Source organism: Ranitomeya imitator, chromosome 6 (genome assembly GCF_032444005.1).
Source record: "Ranitomeya imitator isolate aRanImi1 chromosome 6, aRanImi1.pri, whole genome shotgun sequence".
NCBI lineage: Eukaryota > Metazoa > Chordata > Amphibia > Anura > Dendrobatidae > Ranitomeya > Ranitomeya imitator.
The window spans coordinates 49,898,325-49,917,338 of record NC_091287.1 but is presented as its reverse complement, the minus strand read 5'-3'; the positions used below and the strand labels follow the sequence as shown (position 1 = coordinate 49,917,338).

Below are 19,014 nucleotides of genomic sequence, written 5' to 3'. Positions count from 1 at the left end.
TACCAGTTATGACTTGTATTGTTTAAGATTATTGCACTTGTTTTTATTATGTAAAGCGCCATGGAATAAATGGCGCTATAACAATAAATAATAATAATTGTAAAAAGTAAAGCTGGCCGTGCATCTTTAATAGCTAGGTCATTTGGACAACAGCTATATTCCCTCCTCCAATTATTCCCATTTTTATGAACAAAGTATGCCTTTGCATAAAGAAAAGGAAAGTAAACTGGAGCCTGAGACTACTGGCGATAAATATACCCTGAAAACAACTTATGAGGGGTCAGAGGTCCAACACACATACCACAAGGTACATCTAGAAGTGCCAACTTCGAACCCTCAATGCACATTAACAAGCACGTCTACTGACACCAGCCGACAAGTAGTAATGGGGACAAAATGATGGTTCTGTCCCCATACAGTACGTTATCGGCAGCACATCCCCTGTGCTCTGTGGACAACGTGCTGCCGATAATTATTTTTGCCATTATAAACAATCCGATCTAATGATGATGATCGAGCACATTTGTTGGGTGATCGCCGGCAGGTATACACAGGTGGGTAATCAGGAATGAGACTTCCTACAAAACGATCCCATGATCATTTACTTGCCAAAAATGCACCAGAAGTCAACTAGTGTTGGCAAAACCAGCCGCCAACTTTACCTGCACATATGGTCTGCGCTACTGAACTTCAGCCAAGAGAATGACTCGATACGTGGAGAACCTTGGGGCTTCAACACAATTGCCAAATTTTACACTAAATTATTTAGGACTGTGATCATTTTGAGACATTGACTTGAATCGGGGGGATAGAGTTGAATGTGACCTCTGATCCAAGGTTTACTGAAGTAACTAGAGCTATAGTCCAAGCTGGACATGGAATAAAGCAGGTGTGGATACAAAGACTACAAGGGCTTGGTTGTTTTAGTAGCTTCTTAGAAGTCAAACATAAATAAAATGACCTAGATAATATTAAATGGAAAATGGTTCTCGTGCGTTACTGAATCCACGGGAGTTCATGTGCTTCTGAGATTTCTGCCAAGTTCCTAATAATCCCGCATGGCCTACAGAAACACTCTCCCTTTCATCCTGTCTCAAGAAGGTCTTACTCCAGCACCTGCTTCCATTACAGCCCACCTCTCATCCTTAATCCCTCATTCATCTTGGTTTGCAAAATTATCCAGGACTAAGCACCAGCCAAAAAAACACCTTCTCTTTCCATCTGGAGGAAGCAGCTAAAATTCCCATCCCCCCATCATCTTCAAAGCAATAACTATTATTTTTGCCACCGAGCATTTCCAGAAAAAGTTGTAAGAAAAATAGTTAGAACAGGTAAAGATTCTCTAGAGTTGGAAAAATGTGCTTCACCAACAGGGTCAATATTGGTCTCCAGGAGCTTCAGATGAACCATTGTTTACCATGGTTATAATCAGTTTTACTAGGGGCTCAGTGGCGTTATCAGCACTGTCCAGCCTGCACTATTCCGGTTACTGATAATACCAGGCTATGGGAAGCTGACAGACATGTGCACTGCAATCATTACTCTGATGACAGCCTGAGATTTGCAGGAGAACCTCAAGGTTCATCAGTGATATTGTGAATTATGACAGGTCACTTAGTTATGTCACCAAGGTCCAAAAATCAAAGCACCAGAGCAGCGGCACTTTGGTGTATGTAGGTGATGACATTATTTCCAATGCCATTAAAATATTAAATTACTTATGTGCGTGCAACATATACTAGTAAATATCGGATTGATGTTTACAGTCGGCATACTTTCCAACGCAAAAAAAAAAGTGCTCAAAGAAATAAGTTTTAGGCTGTGTTCACATGTCCAGTAATTATCCGTTAGGTCAGATCCAGCAACAATCCGCAGGCAAAAAAAAGTTGTGCAGGACTCAACGTTTTTGCCAGTTTTAAAAAAAAAAAACGGATTTAGGCTGGATCAGTTTCTTTTTAACAGTGTCTATGGAAAACGTTTCCAATAATTATCCATCCGTTTTATCCATTTTAAACAGATCCTTTTTTGCTTACTGGACCAGTTTTAAATGAATGATTACTTGAAAGTTCACATGTCCAGTAGCACACCAACTATTTATTTTTCCACCTCCAATACGCAAAAAAACGGATCAGTTTGAAATGGGAGAACAGAAGGATAATTAAAGGATCTGGTCTCCATAGACATCAATGTTAAAAAACGGATTGAGTGGAAATCTTATTTTTATTTTATTTTTTTAAATGTCTGCACAACTTTTTTTGCCAACAAATGCTGCTGGATCAGTTGTAACAGATGGCTACTGGACATGTGAACACACTACTCTGGTAATCTCCAATAGGTTTGATGACAACCCGTACATTTAGTATTTTGACTGCTGAGGGCATCAATTGGCTGCAGAGCTAGGTGACTGATTGACGGGTGTCATCACTAACTGTCCAGGAGAAGATAACACCTTTCTTTACCATATAAAAGATCCCCCTTAATGATAGCCAGCTTTCAAAAAGCCAAATAAAGCCATACACCTTTAGTGAAGGGTCTGGGATTAGCAATGTTATGTCCTGCTACACTCAGACCTGAAGGGGGGAGGCTCCTGCTGCAGCCAGTTTATCTTAGGCTACGTTCACACTTGCAAAAACGCATTGTTTTGTGACGCATGCGTCCATTTTTGGCTTGGTTTTGGACGCAAAAAAATGCAACATGCAGCGTCCTCTGCGCCCTGATGCTTGTGCCAAAAATGACGCATGCGTCACAAAACGCAAGACAACGCATGTCAAAGCGCCCCCATGTTAAATATAGGGGAGCATGACGCATGTGTCGCCGCGGTTGCGCCCGACGCAACGCAAATGTGAACGTAACCTTAGGCTGTATGCACACACTGCGGATTTTGCTGCGGATCCGCAGCGGATTTGACCGCTGCGGATCCACAGCAGTTTTCCCAAAGTTTACAGTACCATGTAAATCTAAGGGGGAAAAAAACCCGCTGTGGAACATGCAGCGCGGAAACGCTGCAGATTATTTTCCGCAGCATGTCAATTGTTTGTGCGGATTCCGCAGCGGCTTTCAACCAGCACCAATAGGAAAGTGCAGGTGAAAAACCGCAGAAGAATCCGCAGAAGAAACCGCAAGAAAATCCGCAGTGAAAACCGCAGTGGTTTTGCACTGCGGATTTTCCAAATCCGCTGCGGAAAAATCCGCAGGAAAATCCGCAGCGTGGGCACATACCCTTACAGTCACATAAGGCCAACTAGGAGAAGGGAGACATTGTAACACGAATAGGATAAGAAAAAAAGACAAATTGCTGAAATGTTTGTTTGTGAATTTTCTGTTTTAGTGTTCATTTAAAAGAGGTGGCATCAATGCTTTATCAAGGCTTTTAAGTTATCGTAGAAAGGGGGTAGCGATGGGGTCCCCGCTGCAGCCATTACGGAAGCAACTATCAAAAAGTAAAACTACCAAAACATTACATAAAGGCTTGCATAAATACAAGTCAGATACATTTCATTTCAGAATTAATCTTCGAGGAAATAAGAGAAGTACATTTTGTACAAAACACCAAACACCACCAGTAGAGGAGCGCTGGCTTCTGTGCATGCTGTACGACACTGCCAGGCCATGTTGCAACACATACTTTTGAAATCGGTTACAGACCATGATGACAGAGTGAATGTGCTAATCATGGTATGCACAGAGATTATACAAGTAAGCAGACCCTGGCAGGGATGAAAGCCATGCTACTGAATACTTGTGCTATGAGTCAGCATGCCCCTTGTCCAATTAAATGAAATAACCAAAGAACACAAAAGGGGGACATAAACAATATCCATCCCAAGCACTACCAGCAAACAGGAAGAAATCATTCCATAAAGACAGGTCAACATCAAAGCAGCAGGCGACCTCTATACTCCTTTTCTGAATTCACAAAGCCTGCGAGAGGCCGGACCAGTGAGCCCATCATGGCAGGACTAGGATCTCCAGTCTGAAGACATTCATCCTACAATGGCAACATTACTCCATTCAATCTAATCCTCTACCAGGAGCGGCACTGGCCCCATCTGGTCTCTGCTCCTGTGAGGGGTGCTGGTGATGTGCCCTAACATTCTACAGAGGGAAGTACAGATATGTTCAAATAGTTTAGAATATGGATTTTGGAACGGATGTAGATTTAAATACTTTTCAAATTCGCTTCTTGTCGCGTTTAATGGGAAAACTCCTGTATAGTGCCCATGGTGATGTTTATTTGTCCGTGTGCTTTTTTTCAGCAGAAAAAGAAAAAGCTAACATTAATTCTTAAAAAAAAATATATATATATAGAAATTTGACCACTGAACAGAAAAGTGCACAATGCGTAAGCCAGGACCGGGGTGGGCTCCCCAGGATACAGCAAAGCCGTGGGCAAGGAAAGCAATTAACACTAACCTTTTACTGTTAGACTGGTTACACTTCCACCAACCAACAAAATGTGACAGGTTAATTCACGCACCAGGACCACTGCGCTGCGTCACTCACAATGTTACTATAATTTACCTAATTAAGTAAATAATTTAGTAACTTGTCTTTTACACGCCAGTTTTTCCTAGCTCCGCCAAAGTGTGTGGAGCTGGGGTAGATGCGAGGCACAGCTTGTCCAAGTCATCATAAGCTATGGCCGTCCTTACATTAGATATCTCACTCCAGACCGTGACTGGCGCAAAAATTTCTAGTGTAGCGCTTGAGGCGCACGTCACTCGTCAAACGCTCCAGATTCATGAAGAGGCCTCACGATGAATAAGGAGCGTCTGGCTCCACCATGCCCCCTCATCAAGTCTGGCGAGGAAAATCACCGGTGTCGATGAATTGGGCACGTTCAGTGTTTGGTCAGTATTTTACATCAGTATTTGTAAGTAGAAATCAGGAGTGGAAAAATCCGAGGAAAAGTGTAATATAAACACGTCACCACTTCAGTATTTGTCACCTACTCCTGGCTTTGGCTTACAAATACTGAAAAAATACTGACCAAATACTGAGCGCGGATTTAGGCTGTATTACAGTGGATGACATTTTACCCAATTACAGTGATATGCTGCATAGAAGAGGAAAAAAAAATAAAAATCTAAACATATTAAATGTCAGAAATTAGAATGTTGACCACAATCTGGTTTTTACGTTTCCTAATGTTCTGAATATATTCATATCATGCGACTATGCTGTAAAAACCTAGTAGTTAGATTAAAAAAAAAAAACATTTCCAGAAAAAAAATGAATAAAGACGATCTTGGGGCTCATTTTTCCAGCTAAGAGACTTTTATTGGTGCAACTACTTGACGTGTGCACATAGCATAAAACAGCATTTCATCAGTCAGAGCATGTTCACACAGAAAAGCATTGGCACATAGTCTTAAAATGTTTGGCCACGACTGTAGGGATTGTAAGGGCCATGTTATGTACAACATACTAACTGGTATTTTTTTCTTTTTCGCTTTTGATGTAGAACTTGATTTTTTTTTTTAAAGTTGTATTTCTTTTAAACAACGCTATGTATGAAATGATCACGATAAAAATAACATAAAAAAATCCAAGGATATTGGCCATCATTATGTGCAGGACAACATATAACATGGCATTTTTTTTTTATTTATTTATTTATTTTTTTTTTACACAGCAATTTTTTTGCTTGCAAACTGCTTGCAGGCCTAGCTTTTAGCTAAACCTCAGCAATAACTTTGGCCTTTACTTTATAGACTTTCTGTTTTATATCAAATACCATAGGTGTATTAGTTGTATAAGGAAAACGTCCTTTTGTATACACAGTTTCACTTCCATAAAAATCTGTTCGCTATCAGCAAATAATATCTCTGACCTTTCCCGGCGCCTGAGCACTGCAGTACTTTGCTCTGCCCTCAACAGGACAAAGTACGCCTGCGCCGGAGCCGCAGCATGAAGACAAGAAGAGGACGTCATCGTAAGAAGATGGGAGGCCCCAGACCACAACACCCATCGGACCAGACCACAGCTGGACCGCCCCTGGGTGAGTATAATCTAACCTCTTTTTCTCATCTTTCAGGATACATCGGGGGCTTATCTACAGCATTACAGAATGCTGTAGATAAGCCCCTGATGCTGGTGGGCTTACCTCATCTTCCATTTTGGGGGCAACAGGTTCCCTTTAAAGACGACTTGTCACCAGGTCAAAAATGTTTAATTTTTTTTATTTTTTTAATCCCTCCATAAAGGTTACGGAGATTTGAGCAATTTTTATTTAGTGCTACTTTTTCTTGTCTTTGCTAAGGGGGTGTGGCTCAAAGAGAGACAATTCAGATCAGCCTAAAAACACACCCCAAAGGATCCTGTGAGCCACACACCCTTGTAAGACCATAAAAAATTGGCACAAAATAAAAATTAAAATATGTTTTTAACCATAGGGTGGATTTTTATTTTCTATTAGAAAAAGAGGAAAATACTCAAACAAAATAACAAAAATTGGACACTTTGGACCTAGCGACAGCTTCCCCTTAAAGTGAATTTGTGACCATGATTATACTTTTCAATCTGTCAGTATAAAATAGGGACAGAAACCCCAATTTTGGTGCAAGGTTACTTACCGGACTCCTTGCTGTGGCTTTCATAATATCACAGTTTTACTTGCTTCAGCTCTGCTTGTCCTCTAAGGCTATGTGCACACGTTGCAGATTCTCTGCGCAGCGTTTTTTGAGGTGCAGAAACGCTGCAGACCCGCAAATGATTTACAGTACAATGTAAATCAATGAGAACAAAAAAATGCTGTGCACACTTTGCGGAAAATCCACTGCGGAAACGCTGCGGTTTAAAAGAAGTAGCGTGTCACTTTTGTGAATCTGCAGAGTTTTTGTACCCATTGCATTATAGAAAACCGCAGGGGTAAAAAACAAAGCAAATCCGCAGAAAAACTGCAGCAAAAATGCACAAAAAACGCTGCGGAACCGCACATAAAAACGCGACAAATCCACAGGTGTGTTTTCTGCCAGGAGAGGCAGAAACCGCACCAGAAATTCCTAAGGCTAATCCGCAACGTGTGCACATAGCCTAAGTGAGATCGTTCTAATCCCAGCCACACATTTGACCGATGGCCATCAGTCTACACCAGGGGTCCTCAGACTACGGCCCGAGGGCCACATACGGCCTGCCGAGGACATTTATCCGGCCCCTGGGCATGGCCGACATTGGACTTCACTACAGTTCAATGCAGACGGGCCCTGAAATCGACAAGGCGGCGAAGAATGGCGATGAGCGGCCCTCCGTATGCAGCACAGATGACGTGATTTTCATGTCGCCTGTGCCAGAAGAAGACTGAGTCGAGCGGACGCCTCTTCAGAGCAGCGGGTGACATAGGTGAGTACTGAGGGGGGTTGTTTTGTTTTTTTACGCTGGGTCTGGTCTATCATGCCTAATGGGGACCTTTACCTGCCTAATGGGGACCTTTACCTGCCTACTGGGGACTTTCGCACTACAGCAGTCTGAGCCTGAGGTAAAAGCGGAGTTCCACCAATATGGGCACTGGTGAGGCTGAAAATATACGGACTGGCAAGGCTGCGTCTGTATGTCTGTGTGGGCAATTTTATTGCTGGTATATTGTTTTTGTAGCGATTATATATATATATATTGATATTTTACTAATCGCAATTTGGAATCCCTAGGAAGCCATGATATCAAGAAAGAACAATTGCTTCACTTGTTACAACTAGCAGTGACAAATATGGAACCGGACATTGACCATCTCATTAGACAAAAGCAGGCCCATAGTTTCCATTGAAATACCAGGCAGTTTGTTGATTTACTTGTTCTTCATTTTAAATATTGTATTTGTTCCTGTTTTGTTTTTTTACTTCAAAATAAGATATGTGCATAGGAATTTGTTCATAGTTTTTTTTTTTTTTAAACCATTTTCCGGCCCTCCAATGGTCTGAGGGACGGTGAACTGGCCCCCTGTTTAAAAAGTTTGAGGACCCCTGGTCTACACTGTGCATGGGAAGAAAGCTGCCAGTCAGTGTGGAGGGCAGATATAAAACTGAACTTAAGGCTACGTTCACACTGCAGTATTTAACATCAGTATTTGTAGCCAAAACCAGGAGTGGGTGATAAATACAGAAGTGGTGCGTATGTTTCTATTATACTTTTCCTCTGATTGTTCCTCTCCTGGTTTTAGCTTACAAATACGGATACTGATGTCAAATACTGAGCAAAATACCGGTGTGTGAACGTGGCCGTATAGCAAGAAGCCAAGTGACACATGCCTGGAGCACAAACGTGGGGACAGATCCTATTTACAACTTTTATATACCTAACTTAAAAGATGGATAGATCCGGTCTAAACTAAACAGCGTTGACTCCAGATACATCTGCCTACGCTGTTAGCGTCAATGTCGCATAGCCTGGAGTTATGTTCCCAGACATGGCGCCCTTCCTTATAAAATATTAGCATACACGGTGCTGCTGATCAGGACTCGTACACAGTCACTGCAGATTTCCTTGTATCTGCGATTTGCCACACAAGATGAATCAATCAGAAGATAAATTATACCCTGCGATGGCACACGACTAATTAGTAATTACAGATGTATTCTCTAGAGCAAGTGTTGTCGTACTTACTGGCATCATTTAGTGCAAAGTGACAACGGCGTTCTATCATGACCCACGAGGCCGGCGATTGTGTACAGAAAACACAGATGTAACTCCAGACGGGAAATAACTGTATCCACCTCTACAGTATCATACTGGCAAATCCACCGTCGCACACTGTTCACAAAGAGCTTTTTAATCGCCGACAATCCTACAAAACCGCGAGGCATAAACATGGCTGGTAAAAGAAGTACAGTTTGTCAATAAAAAAAAAAAAATTGAATGCAAAAATTACTGGCAAAATTGGATGGACAATTATTTGAAAAACCCCACGAGGGCATTGTTTCTTCTGCACGTGGTGGCTTTAATGTGTGAACACGGCTTACGGGTTTTCGTTCATATACAGTCATCACTGATTGGGTTGCGTAGAAAGACTCCGCAATAACATGGGAATGATAACACTGGAGACAAACGGCACAACAAAGTCCTAAGAAAAAAATGCTTCTTCATTACTATTCTACATGTAATAGCAATTACTTGAATGAATAGGTGATGAATGGGTTGTCCGACATGCACCTGACTGTTGGACGGTGGCACTCCCTAGCGCATAATCGTGAGCGAGCGTTCTTAAAAATGCTCATTTCACAATTAATTTTCCAGTGTAAACAGACTGCCGGTCACCTGATGATGGAGCAAAATTGTTCATCGGGTGAAATGATCTTTTGCACAGTGAATCGCCTGGTGTAAACAGGACTTGCACTGCCGCGACTGTATAAACAGGCACTTACCGTAAATGACCAAATCGGTAAAGACTTACCAATCAGCGGTCATTTCCTGCTGCCGGTCAGTCCGTTGTGTATGGAGCCCACCGGCTGATAGATGGTCTTAGGCTGGTTTCACATTTGCGGGTTTTTTTTTGCGTTTTTGCGGTAAAAACGCAAAAAAAGCATGCGTTTTTTTCCCTATACTTAACATTAAAAACGCATGCGTTTTTTTGTGTGCGTTTTACTGCATTTTGACGACGCATGCGTCGTTTTTATGCATGCGTTTTGTTGCAGAAATGCAACATGTAGTAATTTCTAGCGGCGTTTTTTTGCCGCAAAAAAAACGCATGAGTTTTTTTCGCGGCAAAAAAACGTATTGATGTCTATGTAAACGCATGTGTTTTTAAGCACATGCGTTTTTTATAGAAAAACACATGAAAACACACTGATAAGCCAACCCCCAACCCTAACCCTAACCCTAAGGGATCCTAACCCTAAGGGATCCTAACCCTAAGGGATCCTAACCCTAAGGGATCCTAACCCTAAGGGATCCTAACCCTAAGGGATCCTAACCCTAAGGGATCCTAACCCTAACCCAAACCCTAACGGATCCTAACCCAAACCCAAACCCTAAGGGATCCTAACCCTAACCCTTAGGGTTAGGATCCCTTAGGGTTAGGGCTAGGATCCCTTAGAGTTTGGGTTTGTGTTAGGGTTAAGTGTAGGGTTAGGATCCCTTAGGGTTAGGGTTAGGATCCCTTAGGGTTAGGGTTAGGATCCCTTAGGGTTAGGATCCCTTAGGGTTAGGATCCCTTAGGGTTAGGATCCCTTAGGGTTAGGATCCCTTAGGGTTAGGGTTAGGTTAGGGTTAGGATCCCTTAGGGTTAGGATCCCGATCCCTTAGCGTTTGGGTTTGTGTTAGGGTTAGGATTCCTAGGGTTACTAGGGATCCTAACCCTAACCCTAGCTATTTCTGTTTATAGTGGGTCTTCTTGTTGATTTTGATGATTGGCAGCTGTCACACACTTATGCGTTTCAAAAACGGAAACGCAGAAAAAAAACGCATGTAAATGCGTCAAAACGCCGCGTTTGTATTAAAACATACTAAAACGCTCGCATTTAAAAAAACGCATCGTTTAAACGTGTTTTTTCACCAAATGCGTTTGCGTTTAAAACGCTGCGTTTTTAAACGCAAATGTGAAACCAGCCTAAAGGTACCGTCACACTAGACGATATCGCTAGCGATCCGTGACGTTGCAGCGTCCTCGCTAGCGATATCGTCCAGTGTGACAGGCAGCAGCGATCAGGCCCCTGCTGCGCTGTCGCTGGTCGGGGAAGAAAGTCCAGAACTTTGTTTCGTCGCTGGACTCCCCGCAGACATCGCTGAATCGGTGTCACACACGCCGATTCAGCGATGTCTTCGCTGGTAACCAGGGTAAACATCGGGTTACTAAGCGCAGGGCCGCGCTTAGTAACCCGATGTTTACCCTGGTTACCAGCGTTAAAGTAAAAAAAACAACCACTACATACTTACCTACCGCTGTCTGTCCCCGGCGCTCTGCTTCTCTGCTCTGGCTGTGAGCACAGCGGCCGGAAAGCAGAGCGGTGACGCCACCGCTCTGCTTTCCGGCTGCCCGGCGCTCACAGCCAGACCAGAGAAGCAGAGCGCCGAGGACAGACAGCGGTAGGTAAGTATGTAGCGGTTTTTTTTTTACTTTAACGATGGTAACCAGGGTAAACATCGGGTTACTAAGCACGGCCCTGCGCTTAGTAACCCGATGTTTACCCTGGTTACCGGGGACCTCGGGATCGTTGGTCGCTGGAGAGCGGTCTGTGTGACACCTCTCCAGCGACCAAACAGCGACGCTGCAGCGATCCGGATCGTTGTCGGTATCGCTGCAGCGTCGCTAAGTGTGACGGTACCTTTAGTGTGACGGGGCCTTTACACCTACCCGGGCTTTATCCTCTGCAGTATGAACAAACTAAACTTTTCTTCCAGATACGCCCACATACAGAGAGGAACTGATGATCTGATCTTACCCAACCATGACAAGCACTTTCCTATTATTCCAGATCCTGGTGTATCGGAGCAGGCACAATGCACATATTGTCATTTTACCAGCCCTGTGTTTCATCCAAGTGATAACTATCACCTTCAATAGCATCGCAGGATCAGGTAGCACTCAGGATTTGTCTTCCATGACATCACCAGAAGCCTGATCTCCGGGGAGTGCCACCTTCACTGTCCAAAGACAACCTGCAAACCTGCCGATGTCAGGACCACCCACTCATATTACAGGCTCGCAGCGAGCGCCGTGCAGTATTATGTGACAGTTGCACTTTTCAGCTCCTCTTCACAAGAGGGATTAAGGATCATTTCTTGGTGACCCTTTTCGCTTCAGTGCAGACGCTCCACTGCAATCACTGCTGAAGCGGCCGAGTACAGAAAATCTGCTGCTTATCAGGCTGAACGCACAGATTTGTCAGGTGCAAATTCGTGTTTAGTAAATTTTTCTGCAGCAAAATCCACGAATTGCATGCACATTGCATTGTGTATATGCCACAGATGAGATCACAGAGCAGAGATTAAGGCTATGTGCCCAAGTGGAAGAAATGCTGTGGAAATGTCTGCAGCATTTCCGCAACTCCCTGCCTCGGAAAAAACGCATGCGGAATTCGCATGCGTTTTCCCGCAAAAGACAAGCGTTTTTAGCTTGCAGAATGCTTGCGTTTTCCAAGCAGTTTGAAGCATCGCTCAGAAAAGTGATTGACAGGTCGGTCACATTTATTAAGCATAGTGCTTGACAAGTGCGATCAACTTTTTACTATTGATGCTGCCTATGCCTATGCAGCATCAATAGTAAAAGATGTTAAAAATAATAAAAAAAATATATATATATGGTTATTCTTACCTTCCGACTGCCCCCAATCTCCTCAGCGACGCCCCAGGTACGTTCCGTTCCCAGGGATGCTTTGCGCAAAGGACCTTTGTGACGTCACAGTCACATGACCGCGACGTCATCCCAGGTGATTCGTGCAATGCATCCCTGGGAACGGAAGCCGCAGCGTGCACTGCTGAGAGGCGGGAGGACTCCGGGGGCCATCAGAAGGTACGTATATTCATATTTTTTATTTAAATTTTTTTTGTTTTTTTTTTTTTACAGAAGTATGGATCCCAGGGCCTGGAGGAAAGTCTCCTCTCCTCCAGACCCGATTACCATGAAGCACTCACTTTACGCATGGTGGGCACAGCCACATGCGTAAAGTGAAAGTTTCAATGCAATCCTATGTGTGCGGAATCGAGGCAATTCCACAGAAATAATGAACACGCTGCGGATTTTACCGCCATGCGATTCCGCAGCGGGAAAATCGGCAGCATGGGCACAGCAACTGAGGAATCCCATAGGATTGCATGGGAAGGCGGTTTTTAAGCGTTTTTTTATGCATTTCCGCTGTGGCAAAAGACGCGGCAGAAACGCAACGTGGGCACACCGCCTTAATCTGTTCTGAATTCTACACAAAGAATTGTCACAGCGATATTAAAATCTGCACAGCATGTCTAATTCTGTGTGGAGAGTGACATACCAGCTCTGACTTGTCAAGGTAAGGAGGCTAATTTGCCGTGCAATGCTCCTCTGGGAAATTTAATAAGCAAATTGCCTCTTCAGAGAAAAAGTCATATTGCAAGACTCGTTAAAGGGTTGATTATGACTTGTAGGATCACTACTTCCAATAGGTGGCGCTATAGAGTTTAAGTCCTCTTTCTCTGAAGAGGCAATTTGCATATTAATTCTGTGTGGAAATTGTCAGCAACATGTGGCTGGTGATGTATTAACGAGAACCCACCAGCAGGATTTTGAACAGAAAAGGACATATTTGCACCATTTTATTGGAGATATAGATGCGACCACGCATGCACCAACGACCATGCACGCACAACCGATGGCACCATTTTATTGGAGACCAATATGGATGCTACTGTGCATGCACCTACGGTGGTACCATTTTACTGGAGACCAATATGGATACGACCACGCATGCACCAACTGCGCCATTTTATTGGAGACCAATATGGATGCGACCACACATGCACCAACTACGGCACCATTTCAGTGGAGACCAATATGGCTGCGACTGCACCAACGACAACTCATGCACCAACTATGGCACCATTTTATTGGAGACCTAACCCAGGCACTAGCGCAATATTTAAGATAGGAGGCAGGCCACTGGCGGATCATGTACCAGTCATTCAAACAGTTGGCCCTGATGCACAATTCCATCATAACAAGAAAACTTCAAAAGAGGATTATACAAAAACGGATTTTCTTCAGCACAGGTATCATTATAATCAGTATCCCAGCACCAATATGGTCAGGTCTTTACTTCTCAAAATCCTGCTGACAGGTTCTCTTTAAGCTGCAGATTTTCCACAGTGCAAATCATTTCAGAAAATCCACAGGAAATACGCAATTGTACGTATTTACCCTAAGGGAATTCTCCTCAACTGTGGATCTGCAAGAGGAAAAAAAACACTACATAGCACAGTATCAGTGTGGTGAATGGAGTACACAAAATCTCCAGCACATGCTGCAGAGAAAAGAAGTAAATTGACCAACGCTGAAAGTTTGAAATCTATAGATTATCAATTTATGCAGTGGATTTTCAGAGCTAATTTTACAAATTGAAGTTCAATTTTATTTTTGCGGCAGGGGCGGTTGACTGCAGACGTGTGCAGCAGTTTAGGCTACTTTCACACTAGCGTCGGAATTGGCCCGTCGCATTGCGTCGGGCCGAGATTCCGACGCTAGCGTTTGATGCGCCACACAACGGGTGCAGCGGATGCATCTCTCCGGCGCATCCACTGCCCTATTGTGAGGTGCGGGGAGGTGGGGGCGGAGTTCCGGCCGCGCATGCGCGGTCTGAAAAAGCGGTCCGTCGGCAGCAAAAAACGTTACAGTTAACGTTTTTTGCTCCCGGCGGTCCGCCACAACACGGCGCAACCGTCGCACGACGGATGCTGCAAACAACTTTGCAGGATGCGTTTTTTTACCCTAAACGACGCATTGCGACGTATTAAAAAAAAACGCCAGTGTGAAAGTAGCCTTAAGGTACCTTCACACATAACGATATTGTTAACGATATCGTTGCTTTTTGTGACGTAGCAACGATATCGTTAATAAAATCGTTATGTGTGACAGCGACCAACGATCAGGCCCCTGCTGGGAGATCGTTGGTCGCTGAAGAAAGTCCAGAACTTTATTTCGTCGCTGGACTCCCTGCTGACATCGCTGGATCGGCGTGTGTGACACCGATCCAGCGATGTCTTCACTGGTAACCAGGGTAAACATCGGGTAACTAAGCGCAGGGCCGCGCTTAGTAACCCGATGTTTACCCTGGTTACCATCCTAAAAGTAAAAAAAACAAACAGTACATACTTACCTACAGCCGTCTGTCCTCCAGCGCTGTGCTCTGCACTCCTCCTGTACTGGCTGTGAGCGTCGGTCAGCCGGAAAGCAGAGCGGTGACGTCACCGCTCTGCTTTCCGGCCGCTGTGCTCACACAGACAGTACAGGAGGAGTGCAGAGCACAGCGCTGGATGACAGACGGCTGTAGGTAAGTATGTACTGTTTGTTTTTTTTACTTTTAGGATGGTAACCAGGGTAAACATCGGGTTACTAAGCGCGGCCCTGCGCTTAGTTACCCGATGTTTACCCTGCTTACCGGCATCGTTGGTCGCTGGAGAACGGTCTGTGTGACAGCTCTCCAGCGACCAAACAGCGACGCTGCAGCGATCCGGATCGTTGTCGGTATCGCTGCAGCGTCGCTTAATGTGAAGGGGCCTTTAGTGCCTTGTGAACTAATACCCAATAAGACAGAGCTCTAATCTACGGGAAGAGAGCACCCGCCCTCTATAACCTCCAAACAGCTCCAGAATATCTGCGGATGTCCAAAGGAACCAGAAACTTGGCAGACATATGGTTCGGCATGGTCCCCCCCATTTAATTAGTTAAAGGGAACCTGTCAGCAAAACAAAACGCTATTAACCTGCAGATTAAACCCATATCTGCAGGTTAATAGCTTTTTTTTGGCAACAGGTTCCCTGTAAAGGGGTTGTCCAATTTAACTCTTATTTATAAAAAAAAAAAAAAAAAGTAGTCATTTAATGTGTGTCAAGAAGGACCTGGAAGGAGAAACCTGCGGAGAATCAACCTTAATCAACCTTAGGGCTCGCTCCCACTTACGACGTAATCGGATGAGTGCACTCCGGGGAAAAAAACAACAAATCGAATAGAACTCGGCCCAATGTTACCCTATGGGGCAGCTCACATCTGCGATTATCTGTGATCACATCCATGAATCGGATCACGCTGCACTCAGATTTCACCCAAGTGCAGTGCGATTCCCGCGGAAACCGGCAATGGAGGAGATGGAGAAATGTATTTCTCCGTCTCCTCCGCAGCGGTGCTACGATCCTCTCATGCGGGCGGATCGGAGCATAGAGCGCTGACACTCGACTCCTGATCGCAGCAGAGCTGGAGCGGACTACTAGAATATCGCATCCGATGTGATACGCTTGTGTGTCTCAGGCCTTAAAGGGAGTCTGTCAGTAGGATCAACCCTTCTATGTGGCCAGGTAGGTCATAGGCAACCGAATATAATGATACCTTGTTATCCGCGATCCGATGCCTTATTCCGGAGGAATCCACATATATCTTATATGTAAATGAGCAGTTCAGGACTAGGGGCCGGACACTGATCTGCATGAGGATCTACCGTATGAGATTATATTACATGAAGGAGGCGTTACCAGGGTGACGGCCGCTCTCTGCTCTCACTGCAGAGCTGTGCGTGATTATAACTGACACATCCGCAGGTTCCTCCCAGCTCACAGGCAATCAGTGCTGTAATACAGCAGAGCTGTGAGAGCTGCAGCTGCAAACGTGTTTGTAAGGAGACTAAGTTCAGCTCTCCTGATCTGGGTTACTTACCTGGCTCACACTGGTAACTCTCCCTTTCATTTACAATAAGCTCTGGAGGCAGATTCTCAGGGAGATCTATGTCCGGCCCGTAGATCTTAACAGCTCATTTACATATAAGAAAAGTGGATTTCTCTGTTATAAGACATCAGGTCGCAGATGTCAAAATATTTTATTCAGCTTCCTATGACCTACATGCCCACATACAAGGCTTAGGAGGGTTGATCCTACTGACAGATACACTTAAAGTGTAGTGGAACAACCCTTTAAAGCAAAAACTGAGCATGACTATTGTAGAATTAGTTACAGATCCATCAATAATTTGAATGAGATTATCAGGCGGTTGGAAAGAAATGCAAAATACCCAACAAGGACTGGAAGCAACAAGGGTTATATCCATCCTATCAGGCGACAGGTTCAGCTACACGATGCACAAAAGCTCAAAGACGTTATCCGGGATGTGGAAGTGACAGGATGCGTCCAATAAAAGTTATAAATAATAAAAATAGCTATAAAATATTCTACATTAATACCGGATTTTATTTTCATGCAGCTACATAGAGACTGGTTTTCATTTTTATGATTTGCTATAAGTGGGGGATTATTGGTCCCTACAGGGGAAGCTCCTACATAGCCCCCCGCTGCGGTCAGCACGTCTCATCACTGGCAGGTAAGACCCCAAATCTGAACACCCACCTGCTGCACGGTGCCCGCCTTCAGCCAATGTCAGACCTCCTAGGGTTAAGGGGCTCACACCCCAACAGGCACTCCATAGTGCTGGAGAGAGAAAGAGGGGACCCCCAAATAGCCACTTCCCTCTGTGCCTGCTGCAGACGCCATGCCCACCTGTGCATATACCTGACAGCAGGACGCCCCCTCAGTACTGACCCTGCTCCCGGCCACACTGCCCCCCATCCTCAGTACTGACCCTGCTCCCGGCCACACTGCCCCCCATCCTCAGCACTGACCCTGCTCCCGGCCACACTGCCCCCCATCCTCAGCACTGACCCTGCTCCCGGCCACACTGCCCCCCATCCTCAGTACTGACCCTGCTCCCGGCCACACTGCCCCCCATCCTCAGCACTGACCCTGCTCCCGGCCACACTGCCCCCCATCCTCAGTACTGACCCTGCTCCCGGCCACACTGCCCCCCATCCTCAGCACTGACCCTGCTCCCGGCCACACTGCCCCCCATCCTCAGCACTGACCCTGCTCCCGGCCACACTGCCCCCCATCCTCAGTACTGACCCTGCTCCCGGCCACACTGCCCCCCATCCTCAGCACCGACTCTGCTCCCGGCCACACTGCCCCCCATCCTCAGCACTGACCCTGCTCCCGGCCACACTGCCCCCCATCCTCAGCACTGACCCTGCTCCCGGCCACACTGCCCCCCATCCTCAGCACTGACCCTGCTCCCGGCCACACTGCCCCCCATCCTCAGCACTGACCCTGCTCCCGGCCACACTGCCCCCCATCCTCAGCACTGACCCTGCTCCCGGCCACACTGCCCCCCATCCTCAGCACTGACCCTGCTCCCGGCCACACTGCCCCCCATCCTCAGCACTGACCCTGCTCCCGGCCACACTGCCCCCCATCCTCAGCACTGACCCTGCTCCCGGCCACACTGCCCCCCATCCTCAGCACTGACCCTGCTCCCGGCCACACTGCCCCCCATCCTCAGCACTGACCCTGCTCCCGGCCACACTGCCCCCCATCCTCAGCACTGACCCTGCTCCCGGCCACACTGCCCCCCATCCTCAGCACTGACCCTGCTCCCGGCCACACTGCCCCCCATCCTCAGCACTGACCCTGCTCCCGGCCACACTGCCCCCCATCCTCAGCACTGACCCTGCTCCCGGCCACACTGCCCCCCATCCTCAGCACTGACCCTGCTCCCGGCCACACTGCCCCCCATCCTCCTCAGCACTGACCCTGCTCCCGGCCACACTGCCCCCCATCTCTGTACACAGCGGGTACCCGCGCCGCTCCCCCCCATAGTGCACACCTGCGGGGCTCCTCTCACTCCACAACTAGAAAGTTTGGCGGCCGAGTCTGCAGCCGGCTCCGGCCTCTCCGCCCTGCAGGGTCACTCACCCCAGTGATGCCCGCTCCTGCGCCCGACCCGGGACACCGCCGCCTGCACTTGTGGCTCGTCCTCCTCCCTGATCCTCCCGCACTACGTGCCCGCGCAGCACTGATAATGCCGGAGTCCACAGGCGCGGCCCCGAGACCTGAGGCTTCCGGGCGACTGCCGAGGGCGGGCGGGGCGGATCATATACGGCAGCGGGGGTATATGAGGAGAAGTCACCGGAGAGCAGCGGCCACAGTACGGGGAGGCACCGGGTGTGAGAGGAGTGTACAGGGGAGCACTATATAGGGCTATGTTATATATGTGCAGTATACAGGGGAGCACTATATGGGGGTATGTTATATATACGTGCAGTGTATGGGGGTATGTTATATACAGGGGTGCAGTGTATGGGGGTGTTATATATATAGGTAGTAGGTACAGTATACAGGGGTGCAGTGTATGGGGTATGTTATATATAGGTACAGTATACAGGGGTGCAGTGTATGGGGGTATGTTATATATAGGTACAGTATACAGGGGTGCAGTGTATGGGGTATGTTATATATAGGTACAGTATACAGGGGTGCAGTGTATGGGGTATGTTATAGGTACAGTATACAGGGGTGCAGTG

General features: G+C 46.2%; 1 protein-coding gene across 2 annotated transcripts in view; it reads right to left on the bottom strand.

Moving 5' to 3' along the window:
* Window positions 1-18,508, bottom strand: part of SVIL (supervillin) — a 244,113-nt gene extending 225,605 nt beyond the window's left edge. The window contains exon 1 of one of the 2 annotated variants that reach the window (XM_069729641.1): window positions 18,407-18,508. The gene's annotated coding sequence lies outside the window, so the exon portion shown is untranslated. The remainder of the gene's footprint in view (window positions 1-18,406) is intronic. The other variant, XM_069729642.1, reaches the window with a different exon arrangement.
* Window positions 18,509-19,014: the final 506 nt, after the last annotated feature.